Below are 16,863 nucleotides of genomic sequence, written 5' to 3' on the forward strand. Positions count from 1 at the left end.
ATGAACAATTAATGTCATTCTACATCTAGCTAATTAAAAAAACTCAGCTAAGGGCCTATTACTCTGTACCTATAGTAGTACAAAATAATTACTTGCAATGGCTAGGATGTATTTGAAGTGCAAGATCACACATGTTAACTTATTATTGTCAAATATTAACATATGCACAACTAATTGTATGCTTTCAAATTTCCCATGACCTATTGATTGGCAATAAAATGGAAATGTTTTGGATGACTATAAATGGGTGTTGGCATTGGAGCTGGTCTTTTTGGTCATTAAAATGTGAAACGGTGTCCTCTCATCACATTTCTAGTAAATATGACATAAATAACAACATCTATGCCTAAAAGCACATTGAATGGCCCTTATTTTTGGATTAAGGGTTGGGGTGTTAAACTTTAACTCACCTTATGACTCCTTCAATAGTATTGAACATTATTTGTTTTAGCACTCTTGTGAATAAGGGTAAATTTAAATAACAAGTTAATCATGTAGTAGATGAACTTTCATTATAGGATAGTGAATTAATGATAAAAGCAGGTTCATTTTAGCTAATTATAATATTTAGAAATATATTACTTGTTGTAAATGATGTAGGAGCATCCTTGGTTGGCTAGTAATCTTGTATGATGGTATGGTTTGACCTTGGAGTTGGAGGAGTCAATCAAAGAATGAAGTGTGGCACAGTCAATACTAAGTTGTTTGTGGTGGTTGTGTTAACCAAGTGACTCGATTATTGAAGATGCTCGATAAAGGGGCACTTGGCAGATGTTATAAGCTTGATTTACATAGGGAGCACAACAGTAGTGTTGTATGAGTTGTTTGGTCAATAAAGGGACTTGGCCCATGAAGGAGGAACTCGATATCTATTGTGGCTCAATTTTGCACTAGGACTTGGCAGTGGTGTTGCCCGACTTGGCTTAGTCAATGATGGAGCTCTGTTATGCTTGGTGGAATAGTGATGCTTGACATGGTTCTCTAACACTCAATTTGGTCTTGGCTTCTATGAGCCAACTTTTGGCATCTAATTTGGGTTCTCGGTAGTTAATGAGTGTTGCAGCTAACTTGTGGCTTATGCAAATATTTTCTGTAACAGTTTATTTTAATTGATAATGGGCTAGGCCAACTTGTGATTTAGTTGGGTATAAGAAGGGGGCTTTATGGAGTCTTAAGTCATGACTCATCTAGCTCGGAGAAGAGGATGAAGTGAAGGAGCGAATTTGGAGAAGGGCTAGTAGCTAAGGCCTAGAAAATAAGGAGATTATTTAATGGGCATGTGAGCACAAGCTGTGATCTTCCTTTGAGGTTTCTACTAGAGTGTGGATATGGACTCATTAGTGTGGGGATTAGATCTTGAGGGATCTTGCAGACCTATTTTATAATTGCTGTTGTATTTGGCCCTAACCTAGAATGCCTTATAGTTGGGCATATTGCATCCAAATAGTTATATTGTTGAATAAAGTGTTGCATTTGCTATTAGATTATGCATCTTGTGTTGTGTTTCCACTGTGTGGTTATTTACATAGATTTGAATTACCTCTAGTAGGGGTACCCTTGGATTCTCACTACATCAAATGGTATAAAAGCTCAGTTGTTCTCGAATGAATAGACCAAGTGCCAATGTTAAGACAATTTGTACCAAGACTTCGTTGAAGGCTAGAAGAGAAGGTTATTCTTGTGGAGCTAATTGATCTTCTTGATTTGTAAATTTATTGCTTTGGGTTTGCAAAGGATCTTAGAAGATTCCTCCAAAAAGATAGGACCATAGGGTGATTGATGATCTTAGTGATGTTGTGGAAGAAAGGATCTTAGAGAAGATGAAAGTAGAATTCAAATCTAAGATGGTCTTGATGAAGAGTGATATGATTTCTAAAATCATAAGTTCTTTAGGTGGTGTCCCTTGGTATGTGTGTTCTAAAGAGGGTTATAAGAAGGTGTCTGAAGACTTTGAAGTTGCTAGATTGAGTGGTGAGGACAAAATTGATCATGTGGCGAGAACTATGGGAAATAGGGTTGATCAGTTTGCTAGACTTGGATCTTAGTTGATTGAAGCATAAGATGGAGGTTTCTAATTTCTTAGGCACTTTGAATCTTGAAGACCTAATTGATTAGATTGGTGAACTGGAAGACTACTTTGACCTTGAGGATATTGAAGATCCACTTAGAGTAAGGCTGACACAAACTAAGTTGAAAGGACATGCTACTCTTTGGTGGAAGGAACTAGAAAAAGAAAAAGAGGAGGAAGGTGAAATGAATTCCTCTAGATGGAGATTGATGATAACTAAGTTGAAGGATAAGTTCATTCCTAGTGATTATGAACTTGAGTTGTTCAAAAGGTTTCATAATTTGAAGCAGAAGGATATTTCTATGAAAAATTATATCAAGGAGTTCTACAAATTGACTATTTGATCTAGGCATTGAGAATTGTCAAAAGACATGGTAGTTCAATACATGAATGGTTTGAAATTCAATATCTAAGATGAGTTTGGAATGTTGAAGATTGATTCGGTTGAGGATGCTTACCAGTATGCCCTGAAGGTAGAATATAAGTTGAAGAGGAAAGGTCAAGGTAATTCTAGAGGGAAGAAGTTGGACTGCTCAAGAAAATCTAAACCAAGTGTTGAAGATAAATTGAAACCTGTTGATCAGAAGAGGAGGATGGGTAGAGGTGATTTTAATGGTACTTGGTACAAATGTGGAGAAGTAGGACATAGATTTTATGAATGTCCTAAGGTTGGTGATAAAAGAGTTTTTGTTTTAAATAAAGTTGAAGATCATGGCAGTCAACCTGAACAAGGAGAGAGTTTCCTGGCTTAGCAAGTACTAGTTGGTTAGAGGACACTAGATTCTTGTTAGAGGACTAGTTTGTCTGGGGCTCGTTGTAAGTTTGGTGGTAAATTTTGCAATGTGATTGTGGATGTACTTAAAACCTTGTTGCCGAGGAGATGATTTAGAAACTTGGTTTGAAGAGAATGAGACATCCTTATCCTAGTTCCAAGCTGAGAAAACATCCTTATGCTTTTGAAGTGAGGAAGAAATGCCTTATTGATTTCCACATTGGGTAGTATAAGGATCAAGTGTTGTGTCATATTGTTGAAATGAATACGAGTCATGCATTGCTTGGTAGACCTTGGCAGTATAATTGCAAGGTTGTGCATGATTGTGTCAAGAATGTATTTACAATTGTGAAAGATGGCAGGAAGCATTCCTTGATTCCTTTGTAGAATGAAGAGCTTGGTAGAAGGAACCTGAGTATTGGTAGTTGAGTTGAGTTGGCAGATTTTGAGAGGTTTAGAGATCAATGTGGAAAGAAAACCTATGGAACACTAAGGATGGATGTGAAGAAGTAGAAGAAGAGCAAGTAAAAGAGTGTACAAGTTGAGGACATGGAGGATATGTATGTGAAGAACCAATTTGGGATTTATTTGTTGAATCTCGAAAGATGCTCTTCTAGCTATTAAGAACATATTTTTAAACCTAGGATGTTTAATGCAAGAGCATCCTTGGTTGGCTAGCAATCTTGAATGATAGTATGGTTTGACCTTAGAGTTGGAGGAGTTAGTCAAAGAATGAAGTGTTTCTTGGTTGATACTGAGTTGTTCATAGTTGTTGTGTTTACCAAGTGACTTGGTTATTGAAGATGTGTTAGTTTGTGATGACTGATTAGGAAAGTACTCTACATAATTCATAAATTCTTTGGGGCTCAAGGCATCACCTTGAATTTTTTTTTGTCCTATTTTATTGAGATTTTTGGCTGACATTTAATTATAAATTATAATCCTAAAATGATAAAAATACTTGTATAAAAGGGCTTATGGTTAGGGATTTTTGCATTATTGTGATGTGAAAATTGGTTCTTGTGGTGGTATTGAGCTATAATGGACTATGAATTGTAATCAAGTTGTAATCACTGGATCATAATAATATCAAACTTGCTATTTGGTGGACGTAGCCTAGGGATAGGGTGAACCACATTAAATCTTGGTGTCTTGTGTTCTTTTTTTGTGTGATCTATTATTTTATGATATTGTTTATATTTGCATGTAATTGTTATTTCTATCTGTGGTAAATTAGGATGTATAAAACTTCTATCACTTCATACATGAAACATATTGATATACTACATAAAACCCTCATTTAAACATCCATCTCGTATCAATGCAATCATTCACATTAATATAATATCAAATCCACCTTCTAACTTAATGACTGTAAGCTCATAAAGACATAACACAATAACACATAGATTTGGTAAGAAAGAAACCCTCCAAGGTGAATGTAAAACTTGGGTGGGGATGACACCCATAAAATATTCACTATTGTAGCAATAAAGTTGTGCCTCTTGAGGCTACAATGACTTGATCACTTCTGATGATCTACCATGTGAAGGATCTACCCTATTAAAGGATAAAAGAATTAGGTTTTACCTTGGTTAAAATATTTTTACATCATAATTTAAGGTATGTACTCTATTAGGAGATTTACATAAGCATAATAAAGCTACTCTGTTAAGAGATTTAAACCCTACAACACTTGTTAGAATGTTTAGTATCTAATCCTTTAGTTAGCACTTAAATTCTTGATAATAGATCTCCTCTATGCAATGTAATATCACCTTACTATGATAGATCTCCTCTTTCTTTTCTCAAAACTCGTCACTATATTGCTTGGTCTCTACACTTTAATTCACCTCTAAAACTTCACATGCAATGAAAATCTCCACACACATGCACCCATACACTCATTACATCAAATTAGGTTGTAAACTCTACTTAAATAGATGATAGGTCAAACCTTTTAGATGAAAATCAATGATCTAGAATCAATCCTTTCATTGGCTAGGCATTTAATTTTTCTCATTGATGGATTGTCTTACCTAGGGATTATTTATCTTCCTTTGAACATGTAATCACATCCTTTATTACCTCCTTGATCTTCAAAACATGTTTCCATCCTAAAAAATGATTAACATAAGATTTTGTGTCATTCCAAATAAATATGTTAAATTGTGTTAATAGACACTTACATCACACTGACACTTGACATAAATTGTTTCTTCATGCTATTCCTTAGCCTTAACTATGCTTGACATAAACTAAGTTACTCATCCTTTGTTTCACTTGACGTCCATTATTGTCCTTGACAAACTCAATATACACTATTATATCTAATAAGCTTGACAACCATTATGTCACTCGATAATAAATATTGCTCGATATATGACTTGGAATATGTACAAGTCTTCATTCTTTAGCTTGGCCTATATAGGTTGACTCGGTCGTAGTGATGATCGAATAAGCCTGCCTTGTGAATGACTATGTTTTTGAAACTATTAAATAATATGACTAAGGGATCAACATTACTAGTTGTAGATAAAAAAAACTTGAAAAAGTTTTCATTCATTGATGTGGTCATGTTCATACTAAATTTCCATGTTTTTTATATTAAAAAGAAGTCAAAATGGAGGTTGGCCCAAAGAAAAAAAAATTGCTGAGACTCAATTGTAATTTAGTACCAAAAGACTAACCTACCCCCTTCTTTAATACTAAAAGCCCCCAAAACAACAATTTTTGTATCTATAACTACTATAGTGAGAAATTAGCATATTCATATAATAACATATAGTTCTGGCCCAATTTAAAAGTTGGGCATAAAAGAGGTCCAATAGGTTTTAACTGAAGAAGATGTATGGGAAAAATAGTAAATAGTAGATATACAAATATAAAAAAAAAAAAGCTAGAGGTCAAGGAGCCAACTATCCTTCTTAATCTTATCTAGATTCTCGAGCAAGAGTCACAGTGGGTCATCAACAATAAAATGATAGAGGAAGCGAGTAGTCTCCATGTCCACATAATTGAGATCCTTCTTGTCCTCCTCCATAAGGTGGAGGGGGGTGGCTACATAATGAATTCAATGAATTAAGAAGTTCACCACCCAGTCAAACTTATCCTCTAGGTTTGTATTCTTCTTAATTGAGGTAGTGATAATCTCCTTTATTCTAGCATGATTTTCCTTCACAAGGGGATTCTTTCTAACAATTTATGGGCCATAGGGTTCACTTCCTTTTATTTTCTCTTTTCATGGGATCCTTCTATAGATTATCCATAAGATTTTGAGTCCCCATATTTAATATTCAAGTTCCTAATTGGGCAGGTGACCATCCCTTGATCCCCCATCTTAAAATTTAGGATATTTTCTTTGGTCTTAAAAGTGTTTGACACACTAGATGGCATAGGGATTTCTTAATTACCAGTAGTGGTATCCTCACCTTTTTCTTCACTAGTAGTCTCCTTCTCATCATGTTCCCCATGATTCTTCTTAGTAGCTTTCCTTTTAGGCTTAAGCCAATTTTTCTTCTTCGTATTCTCAATAGAGTCAAAGCTAAGAAATTTCTCCTAACTTGGGTCAGGTATAGGGATTATTCTCTCTCAATTGCTTGATGGTCCTAGGGATTGTCTTTGTATTGATGGCTCCAACACTATCTGCATCAAAAAACTCAATGTTTTCCATTTTAATCTTCTTGATAATGGAAGAGGGACCCTTATTTTCTATGGGCTAACCATATGGGGACAAGGTTTATGGGGTATCATATGCTTTTGGTGTGGATGGGGCCAAAATTTGCACCTAAGGGTTAAGATCCTTATGGAATCTATAGAGGTGAAACATTAGAGCTTGGTGGGACCAGTGTAACTCTTACCCTCATCCCTCTTCTTATGCATATTATAGATGCAATCCTCTATGGATTTCAATAGCAGGAAAGAAAAATAAAAACTCTTTTTATTGCTAAAGTGGTCAAGAATAGGAAAATGATAATAGAATAAAACCTTAAACCTATCTTCAAGCATAAAGTACCTCATAATAGCATAGAAAATGACATCTGATGTCTCTAGAAGTTTGTCCTGAGCATAACCACCATGGAATTTTTCAAGAGCCTCATTTGGTTGAAGGAATTTCCTCAAGATGTATTCATTTTTAACCCTCGACTATTTTCTCCAATTCCTCCCTTCTACAACAAGGCCAGTGGCATTAGAAATGAATTACTTAGTGATTTCAAATGAAATCCCATTAACATTAACCAATCAATCTTTCCAAGAATCAAAAAACTTATTGGAAACTCTTTCTTCATGACCCTCTATGCATTCCATAAAAGGAATCAAATCACCTTCAGATAGGTAAGTCCTAGAAGTTCCATCCTTTCTAATAACTTCATTAATCCCTAGTATCTCAATATGTGGAATATTACTCTCCATAGATAATTCATCTCCAAGTTCCAACATCAAATTGTTTGATATTTTGACATAACCACAACTAAACAATCCAAACAACTAGAGGTAAGGAAACAACACAAAATACTTTTTCTCGGCTGACACAAAATCAAAAAAGTATTAAGTTCATTAACAACATGATAAAACTTATTTTTTATCACATGTAAAAGAGTTATGCATTATATTCCCAATGTTCAAATTCCCACCATCTTCATAATCATTCAATAAATGATGCTTAAAAGTCCATAAAAAATTAGAAAGTCTCATACTTTGGGATTGTAAAAATTTGCTCCATATATTGCCTTGGGCATTGAACATGCCTTTTTCATAATGGATAATAGATAACATAATTATTGAAAAGATAGCCCAAATTAAATACATCATAATAAAGTCATCCTCCATAAAAGGTGTCAACTTAGCTCCATTTGTTGTCTCTCACCAATTTGAAAAGGTCATCATAGAGACACATGTTTTTGTTTTTTAATGAGTACAAAAATTACCATCAAAAGATCACATTCCCTTTCATGAGTACATTGATTTATGACACTGTGATCATACACTACCATGGTGTTTTCCACTTTCTTTCCCTCATCATACACATCTTGAATAGGGGTATTGATAAATCCACTCAACAACATCTGAGCATCTCAAGTTATTATCATGGTATGCAAACTTGTCCTTCTAACCACTCTAATGGCGTAAATAATAAGAAGAGAATTTCCCTCAATCAAAAATTTAGGAATACCCAAACTAATAGTTGTCTCCAACCCCAAAGAAGGCTCATATCCTCCATTGCATTGCTTGATTTCTTACAATAGTTCCCTATACAACGCTTGATACAATTACCATGGTCTTTGGAAATTACCAATCAATGAGGGTATTATTATACATTATTGACCACCAAAAAAAATTTATCTTAGGGAAGACATGAGAATTCCAGATATACCTCAAGTTTTTGAGGAGCATCGTGAGCCAATAATGTTGTAGTAGGCTGATCTCACACTAAAATATCCCCAAGATTTTTTCCCCCAAATTATCATTATCTCTATCTAGGAAGGAAGGGATATGAATTTCACTTAGGAGATTCTCCAACTCATCATGTAAATCTCTTTCCATTGAATTGAGATTACCCATATTTAGGATTTTTCCATTTTCCATTCTCAATGTAATAAGCCACCTTGAGACCATAGTTAGCCACACTTCCATCCTTCAATGAGGAGAACTTACTACATATAAGACAGGATTTCCCAATTTATCTGTCTTCCTAGAATCTAATTGTGTTCCCATCCCTAATGTTCCATCTCACCCCTCCTCTTGAAAACTTCCTATAGTTAACAATGTTCAACCAAATTCTTTATACACTAGGGAGATCAATAGTATACACACATTGGATGAATGACCTTCTATGCAAATATTTAGCCCTTGTTATTCTACAATATTCAACTAAGTTTTGAGATAGTTTTCATCCAATATTATTCATAAGAGACTTATTTAGATCTCCAATTTTCTCAGGTTCAAACCCCCTTGGGATTTTGGCTTATAGACTTTTTCCTAGCTAACCAGACTCATCTTTATTTTTTCCTCATTCCCCAACCATAAGAATTTTCTTTACATTTTTTCCAAGATATCCTTGTAGCAGCCTAAAATATTAAATAGGGATAGAAAATAGACCAAAATCCACTATAGAGAAAAAACAATTAGTTGGAGTATTTGAGCATTCCTAAGAACCTTATCTATCCAAACCCCAAGTTGTTTTTTGCATTCTTTTAACCATAGAATTCAAAACTAGAGGAGTGACTTCTTTCATAAGTAATGGGAGACCAACGTAAGTATCAAGAAGGAAAACACTTGAAAATTAAGTTACATAGTTATGTGTTGTTGAAGGTCAATCTTAGTATTGAAGAAATACAACTTTCTCTTTTGATAATTGAAGTGCTGACTAAACACCTCAATGTATGTTGGTTCAAAAGTTTCTTCTAGGATTTGTCTTCCTTCATAGAAGACATCCCATATAAAAAAGTGTTGTCAACAAATTATTGCAAAACCTTTGGTAGTAGAGAGATAGGTTGTTTAACTGCCATAATCTTGCCATGAGAAGCCATAGCTAGGAGGTTCCTCCCTAATTAATATGTCTTCCACTGTTATAAATAAGTATGGAGATAGGGGATCATCTTGGTGTAACCTTATAATATAATTAAATAACTTACCCAAGGACCAATTAGTCAAGACCAAAAATTACACCGAGTTTATAACTTCCCCAATTATCATAATTATCCTCTATCCAAAGCCAAATTTCTCCAAGATTTGCAATGTAATCTCCCTCCTAAATGAATCATATGATTTTGACATATCTAAATTTGAATATATCCATACTTATATTTTCACATTTTTCCATGGAATGCAAGACCTCATTGGAGTTTTTCACCATATCTCGAATCTCGCATTTGGGAACACTACTATTCTAAGTGGGATTGCTAGCTTTTCTAAGGAGACATTTTATGTGGTTCACTAGCACCTTGGATAGGATATTGTAAATAGTACATTACATAGACTAATTGCCTTGAACTCCTCCAATTGGATCAGTTCTCCCATCTTGCGGACTAACACAATATAAGATTGATTAAGTTCTTTGAGTATTCTACATGTCCTTATAAAATTACTAGCTGCAAGCACAAGATCATATTTGATGATTTCTCACAATTCTTGAAAGAATGAAGGCAAAAAGTCATCAGGCCTTGGTTTCTTATGTATAAGAGCAATGTCAGTATGCTAATAGAAACCAAATTTAAATAAAGCTTCTACAAAATAAAAAAAATTCATAAACTTCAAGATAGACTAAGATGAGCTCTCAATTGAGAATATGAGCCATTAATGGACTCTCTCAATAAGAAGCTCTCTTGTTGAGTAGCTTTGTCTAAATAGATAGGATGTATGCTCAAGCTTATGCTTCAAAAATGGCTTCAAATGGAGTTGGAATTTGGGTGTGAGTGTATGGTTTTGATGTAAAATGGATTCTTAAAATGGCATTATGACTTTACTTCATGGATTGTCTTATTTTGCAAAGGGAAAAGATCCAATTTATAGGCCAGAGGCTTGAGGGATTGAGGGCTAAGATGCAAGGATGGGAAAAAGCTTATGGAGGGCTCAGATTGCATGAGAGGAGAGCACATGGATTGTGCTTCCTTATAGCCAATCAAGGAGTGACACATGTCACATGGTGAGAGGATGGAGGAAAGGGGAAGGATGAGTCAACAAAGGAGGCTCAAGGGATAAAATCTTCTTAAAGACCCTCATAATGGCTTGTAAGAGCAATAAAAGGGCTTGGAAGAGTCATTTATGGCCTAGTGGACTTCATAAAGTTTTATGGTTGAGATATTTTGAGGGAGATGAGAGCAATTTCGACTTGGGCTTGATTAGGAAGGTTTTAATCTTGCTTAGGATTGTGCAAATGATTAGAGGATGGATTAGGATGGTTTAGGATTAGCTTAGGGATAGGCAAGTGGATGGCATTTAATGAGGGTGGGTGAAGGAGGAGATATTTGTTAACTTTGGCTTGGGTTAGTAAGTTTTAACCCATGTTTAGGGAATGTGACAAGGTTAGGAGGGGATTAGGATTAGGGTTAAAGACATCTTCTAGAAGAGTCTAGGCTTTGGATGAGGATAAAGACTTTCTAGAATAGTCTAGAATTTCCTAGGATGAGGATGAAGACTTTCTAGAAGAGTCTAGAACTTCTTAGGATGAGGATAAATTAGATTTTTAGAAAATAAATAAAGTTTTATTTATTTCAAGGGTTTGGGTTGAGGAGATATTTACTAAAACTTTTTTAATAAACATGAGGATTAATATTTAATCTTAATTAAATATTTTGAGTTGGGATTAGGGGTAGCAAACGATGGGATTAGCCTTTAATCAAAATTAAAGAAGGATTAGAAGATTTTGGAAGAGGTTAGTGGTCTTAAGGAAATTGGCCACGTTTTGGGCAAAAAATAAATTTTTTATTTATTTTAAGTTTTTTGGTCAATTTATTAATTAAATAATTAATAAATAAAGAAATAATGTTTAAATAAGATTTAAACATTTTTGGGAGGGATTCCTTAATTAAATATTTTAAATTAAAATAAATGGATTTAATGGCATAAAAATAAATAAATAAATAAATTAATTAATTAATAAATGATGATGTCATCAAATTTTTTTCAGAAAATAAAAATACTTTATTTTCTAAAGGTTTTTAGGTGTCTACATTTTGCCCCTCTTTGATGTGATGCCGCAAGTGGCATGGCATCAAAGATAAGAAAATAAGATGCCCAAGGCTAGAGCAGAAAAGGAGAGAATGGACTGCAAGATGCCCGCTCAAGAAGGCGGCGAGGAGAGAAAGCGAGGCTCGATGGCTTCTTGAAAAGTAAAAGAATCTCGGATGAGCAAGGAAACTTAGATTGGCAAAGAGAAGGGGTTGAATTAGCTCAAACTCTCACTATGGGAGAATGATAAAGGAGAATCAAATGCACAAGAGGAAGCAAGCTTAAGACTTTAGGGAAGGTGGTGGATGAAGGAGCAGAGCGCTGTAAAAAGGAATTCAAGATAGGGAGATGGATGAGGGGATTATAAAGCTGATGCAATAGGATTTCAAAGAGTCAGATTGGCAGAAGATGGGTTTTGGAGATCCCTAGGACTAGGATTGTGGATCTCGAAAGATGAGGCTTGGTGGATTGATTTGGATTGGTGGATCCTTAAGACTAGGATTGTGGATCCTTAAAGCTAAAGGTGAGGAGTGATTCAAAGAGATACTGATGCATAAGCTAGGGTAGGAGAGATGGATGCTGGATATGGATGGGGGATAATGGAGATGAAGGAAAACCATTGAAGCTTTTTGAGCGGGGGGATACTTCAAAGAGAAGTACCACCATGTAGTTGAGCACTAGATTTGCTATAGGACTGTTGGTTAATTGCCAAGGTTAGCAAGAACATCAAGGCCTTTTCACCAACTATCTAGAGGATAGACGAACTGACTCAAAACAAACACACAAGGATTGCCCCAGTGTCACACATGAATCCTAGAGGAAGCAGTGTGGAAACGACACTAGGTAACCCACAAGCAGAAAAGAAAACAAGCAAAAGACATGATCAAGACCTTGCGCTCTGATTGCCCCATTCGCAGTATACCATGATATGGAAGATCGTGGCAACCTTGAGGAGGGAACAAAGAGATTGCTTGGAAAAGATATTTCAAGACCCAATAGGGAAGAGTCCAAATCAAAAGAAAGCGAAAAACCAAAAGAGAACCGTTTGCCAATGAGATGGGTAGGACGAGGTACTAACGGACCAAGATCAGACATGAGGAAAGCTATATCCTGCAAGGACCTATCAGAGAGCACCTAAGCTGGTGGATTTGGATGAGTGATGCGTCTGGCAAGCTGAACTAAGAAAGATAACACTTTGGTGATACGAAATCTAGCTAAAGGATGCATTGGAATAGCTAACCAAGTGTTGTGCGATGTGTGCAAGATGCTGATCAAGGAGGAAGTAACACAGAAGCTAGATAGATACAATGGTACTAAGCTAAAGAGGATGTACAAGCTGATGGACCAAGATATTTACAAGCTGAAGCTGACCAAGATAGTTACAAGCAGGCAAAAGCTCAGGATGATAGGATAGCGGGATAGTTCGATGTTGTGCAAGATGCAAAAGCTAAGGGTGGGGTGATAGCGAAAGATATGGATTTGGTAGGATGCATCCAATGATGATAAGAGCTTTTGTGACCAAGGATAGCTAGAGTAGTAGGATGAGATGGTTGGATAGGATGGTAGATAGCTAGGATTATGATGGATATAAAGAGATGACATTGGGTTTTCATGAGGATAGCTTAGAGCTAGATACCAATGACAAGGGAGGATGGACAAGACAAGATCTCCAAGGAATATAGTGCCCCCAATCAGAAGATAACATGCAGAAGGAGGTCTTATGATGGATGTGATAGGATTGAAGCTAGGATGGAAAAAGATGAAGGGGCTAGGGAGATGGATGATAGCTAGGATGGTTGGCTAAAGTTGTAGGAGATAAGTGGATGGTGTGAGATGGAAGATGGAGGGTGGAGTATAGGTGGATAGATTGGAAGATGGAGTTGGATGTCAAGAGATGACCAAAAGCATGAGGGTGATAGGCTAAGCTGGGGATGGCGGGATTACGCATGACGCTTGTTTGCCAAGTTTTCATCATGGTACTTGTCCAACGAACTTGAATTGCCAAGTTTTCACCAGTGGACGCTTTATTTTTCTTTACTTTTTTTTTACTTTTTGACTTTGGACTTAGCTGGAATGATTTTGGCTTTCTTCAGCTATTTTTGGCTCATAGATGTTGGTAGGATGGATGAAAAAGGATTGGATTGAACAAGTGGAATGGTGGGTGGGAGTTTGACAGATAATGGATGGGAAGACATAAGGCTTGTGGGTAAATGGATGAGGAAAATGGAAAGATCATCATTGGCACACACCTTGAGAGGTGATAAAGTAGTGGGAAAGATGGTTTTGAGCGAGGTTGAGGAGAAAATGGAGGAAGAGAAAGATAAGGACTGAAAGTAGAGTTGGAAGATGGAGGATGGGAAATTTAGGATAAGAAGCATATGGACTAAAAGTGGATTGGGGGGATGAAGGATGCTTATATGGGGATTTGGATGAAGGATGGATGGATGAGGCTTTTTGAGTAGCATGAATGGATGCCAATTGAGATTTTTCTTTGAGATGCATTTCTTTTATGAGCATCTTGGGTATCCACATGATTTTTGACTTTTTTAGCTTGGGCTTTTTTCGAACATGTATTTTAGAAGGGACATGTTGAGACTTGGATTTTTGTGGATTTTTGGATGTATGCTTTTGTATTTTGGCATCCAATATGCTTCTATTAGCCATGGGATGGGAACAAGAGCATGGAGGAGATGGAGGGATAATTGATGGAGTGATAGGGTTTAAAGGTTGGAAGGGATTCAAGGGTGAGTGCCTTTGATGATCTAGCTGGTGGATTTGAGGGGATGGAAGGATAGATTGGAACATAGGATATGGATGGATATAGTTGCCCAAAATGGATGGAGGGAAGGAAGGATATGGGCCCAAAATAGATGGAAATGGGGAAGGTGTAGGTCCCAAAATAGATGGAGGGGACAAAGGATTCATATTAGGTACTTAAGGACCCAAAATGGATGGAAAGGGTGTGGGATTTAGATAAGGGATATATGGACCCAAAATGGAGGGTTGGAGATAAGGAGTAGGACGAGGGCCCAAAATAGATGTGGAATAAGATGGATGGGAACTTTGGGATGGAGATGGAAGGACTTGGGACCATGCAGGAATAGCGGGGATACCAACATCTAGAAATACATTTTCATTTCTTTTTTCAATATGATGTTCATTATTTGGAACACAAGATGTGAGTCCATTACTAGCTAAAGGAGTTGGAGCTTGGGATATGATAATACTTCTTCTTTGATGGATCTATCATCATGGATTATGGGAGATGTATGATCATGAAGCAGAGGAAATGGGAGGATAGGAACTTGAGTTGGGTGGGCTGAGGGAAAGGGATCTTGAGATGGAGTAAGTAAGATGGTAGGATTTAGATATGGAGGGGATGGTAAAAGTGGATCATGTAGGGGAATATGTGGGATGGCAGGATCTGCTGTTCTGTCGGAGGATATTTCAACATTCTTTTGGACAAGATCTTGACAGGAATGGATGGGAGTGGATGCATGAGGTTCATTATATGGGATTTGGATAATGCTTGGAGGAGGAGATTTGGATGGGATTTGGAGCGATTCGATGGGTGGTGGGAATTTGATGCTTGCAGGAAGTGGAAGGATTTTAAGAAACTTGATGGATGGTATGGGGATGATAGCTATGGGAGATGGGGGTGATATTATAGATGGGGAAGCTTCATCACTGACTACTTCACATGGTTGGATTAGATGACATGGCTTATTGACTGTTGGAGGCGACTTTTCTTGTATTTCCTCTAGGAGATTCCTTGGAGACTCATGTGTCAGAGGTGGAGGTGGTGGATTGATAGGAATAGCTGGTGTGATAAGGGTGGAAGATTTGAAGCTTGGTTGATTGGGTGATGGAGGAGAAGCTGGGATATCAGATGGCATGACTAGATAGTTTGGAATAACTCTTGGATTTTGGGGGATGGTTGGTGGAAGGCCTCTAAGGCTTTCAATATACCCGTCATAGTCAACAAGATTTTCATCATCATTGGAATAGGAGGTGGTAGGAGCAAGGACAATATGACTGAACACATCATGATAGGTTTGGGATTTCATATTTTGATGATGAGTTGGATGGGGATGGGGTCTTGCATATGGATGAACACGGAAGCTCATGGTTGGATTTGGATTAAGCACAGATTTTGGATTGGCTGATGAAGGATTTCCTAGGGAGAGTCAAAGCTGTATGACAGACCTAAGGAGGATTGGTTGGAGATTTTTGGCTTTCCTGTAGATGGAAGACTTCAAGGGCATGCTATCAAAAAGTGAGAGTTTTTCTTTCCTATGCGCTAGATTGGTGGAGATTGTGTCAACTTAAGGATAGACTAATGGTCCTATGGGCATGACACAAGATTGACCACTTGTGGATCCCAACCTTTAGCTCAAGGTGATGAGGGATAACAAGTGACAAAGCTAGATTACCCTAGACAAAGCTCTGTCAAAGGGATAACCTTGGTCAGGCTGGTGGATTGGTCGGATTGATTGGATAGAAAATTCTAGCAGAATGACAACAACTCTCTAAAGGCTTGGGTGTGATTTTGGATTGGGTTGCTAGCTGGCTGGGGGGGATGATTTGGAGAGACTTAGGATTTGTGATTTTTCTAAAGCAAGGAACTAGATAGATTCGGTTGCAGCGGGGGAGCTTGGATGATTTTCTGATGAGGCAGTGACTATGCTAAGTATGCCTTGAGCTGGGAGATTTCTACTTTTTTGGGATTTTGACCAAAGTTGGCAAACATTCATTCAAAATCTATGAACAAACAAGCAAACAAAATTTTGGAGCAAGCACGTCAAACACACCAACATCCTAGGAAGCTTTCTACAAGGATGAAATTTTCTATAGCTAGGGAGTCCTCAATATACACAAGGTACATGAGGCCCATATCCGTAGATGAAACCAAAAAGATGTCACACAGCCGAGAGGAGCACTAACTCACTTCTCCTCTTTCACTTCTCAAGGGTATAAAGTTCCTTGAGGCTTAGCCCGATTGACAAAATCTTGATTCCAAGAGAGGTGTCTTTGGATTCACCTCCCAATTTTTATACTCCGCCAGAACACTGGAGTTGAGGTCATCCCAAGGGGTGATGAAATCCCCAAGCAGGCCTCCTAAAAGTGTAAAACAAGACCACATACATGATCTTGGGCTTTAAAAGACACGCGTTTATTCCAATTGATGATTTAGATTTTGTAAGCTATGATTGAAGACACTTGTGATTATGGCATACAATGTTCATTCCAATTTGACAGCATCGTCAGCATAATGGAAGTCGAGAGATCCTCAACATAAGAAATGTGAACGTCATTGAAAATGCGTCAAAACCATGCGATGTTCATTGATTGT

The sequence above is a fragment of the Cupressus sempervirens genome, chromosome 11 (assembly GCF_028749045.1).
Source record: "Cupressus sempervirens isolate cs-2001-9-10 chromosome 11, ASM2874904v1, whole genome shotgun sequence".
NCBI classification, from domain to species: domain Eukaryota; kingdom Viridiplantae; phylum Streptophyta; class Pinopsida; order Cupressales; family Cupressaceae; genus Cupressus; species Cupressus sempervirens.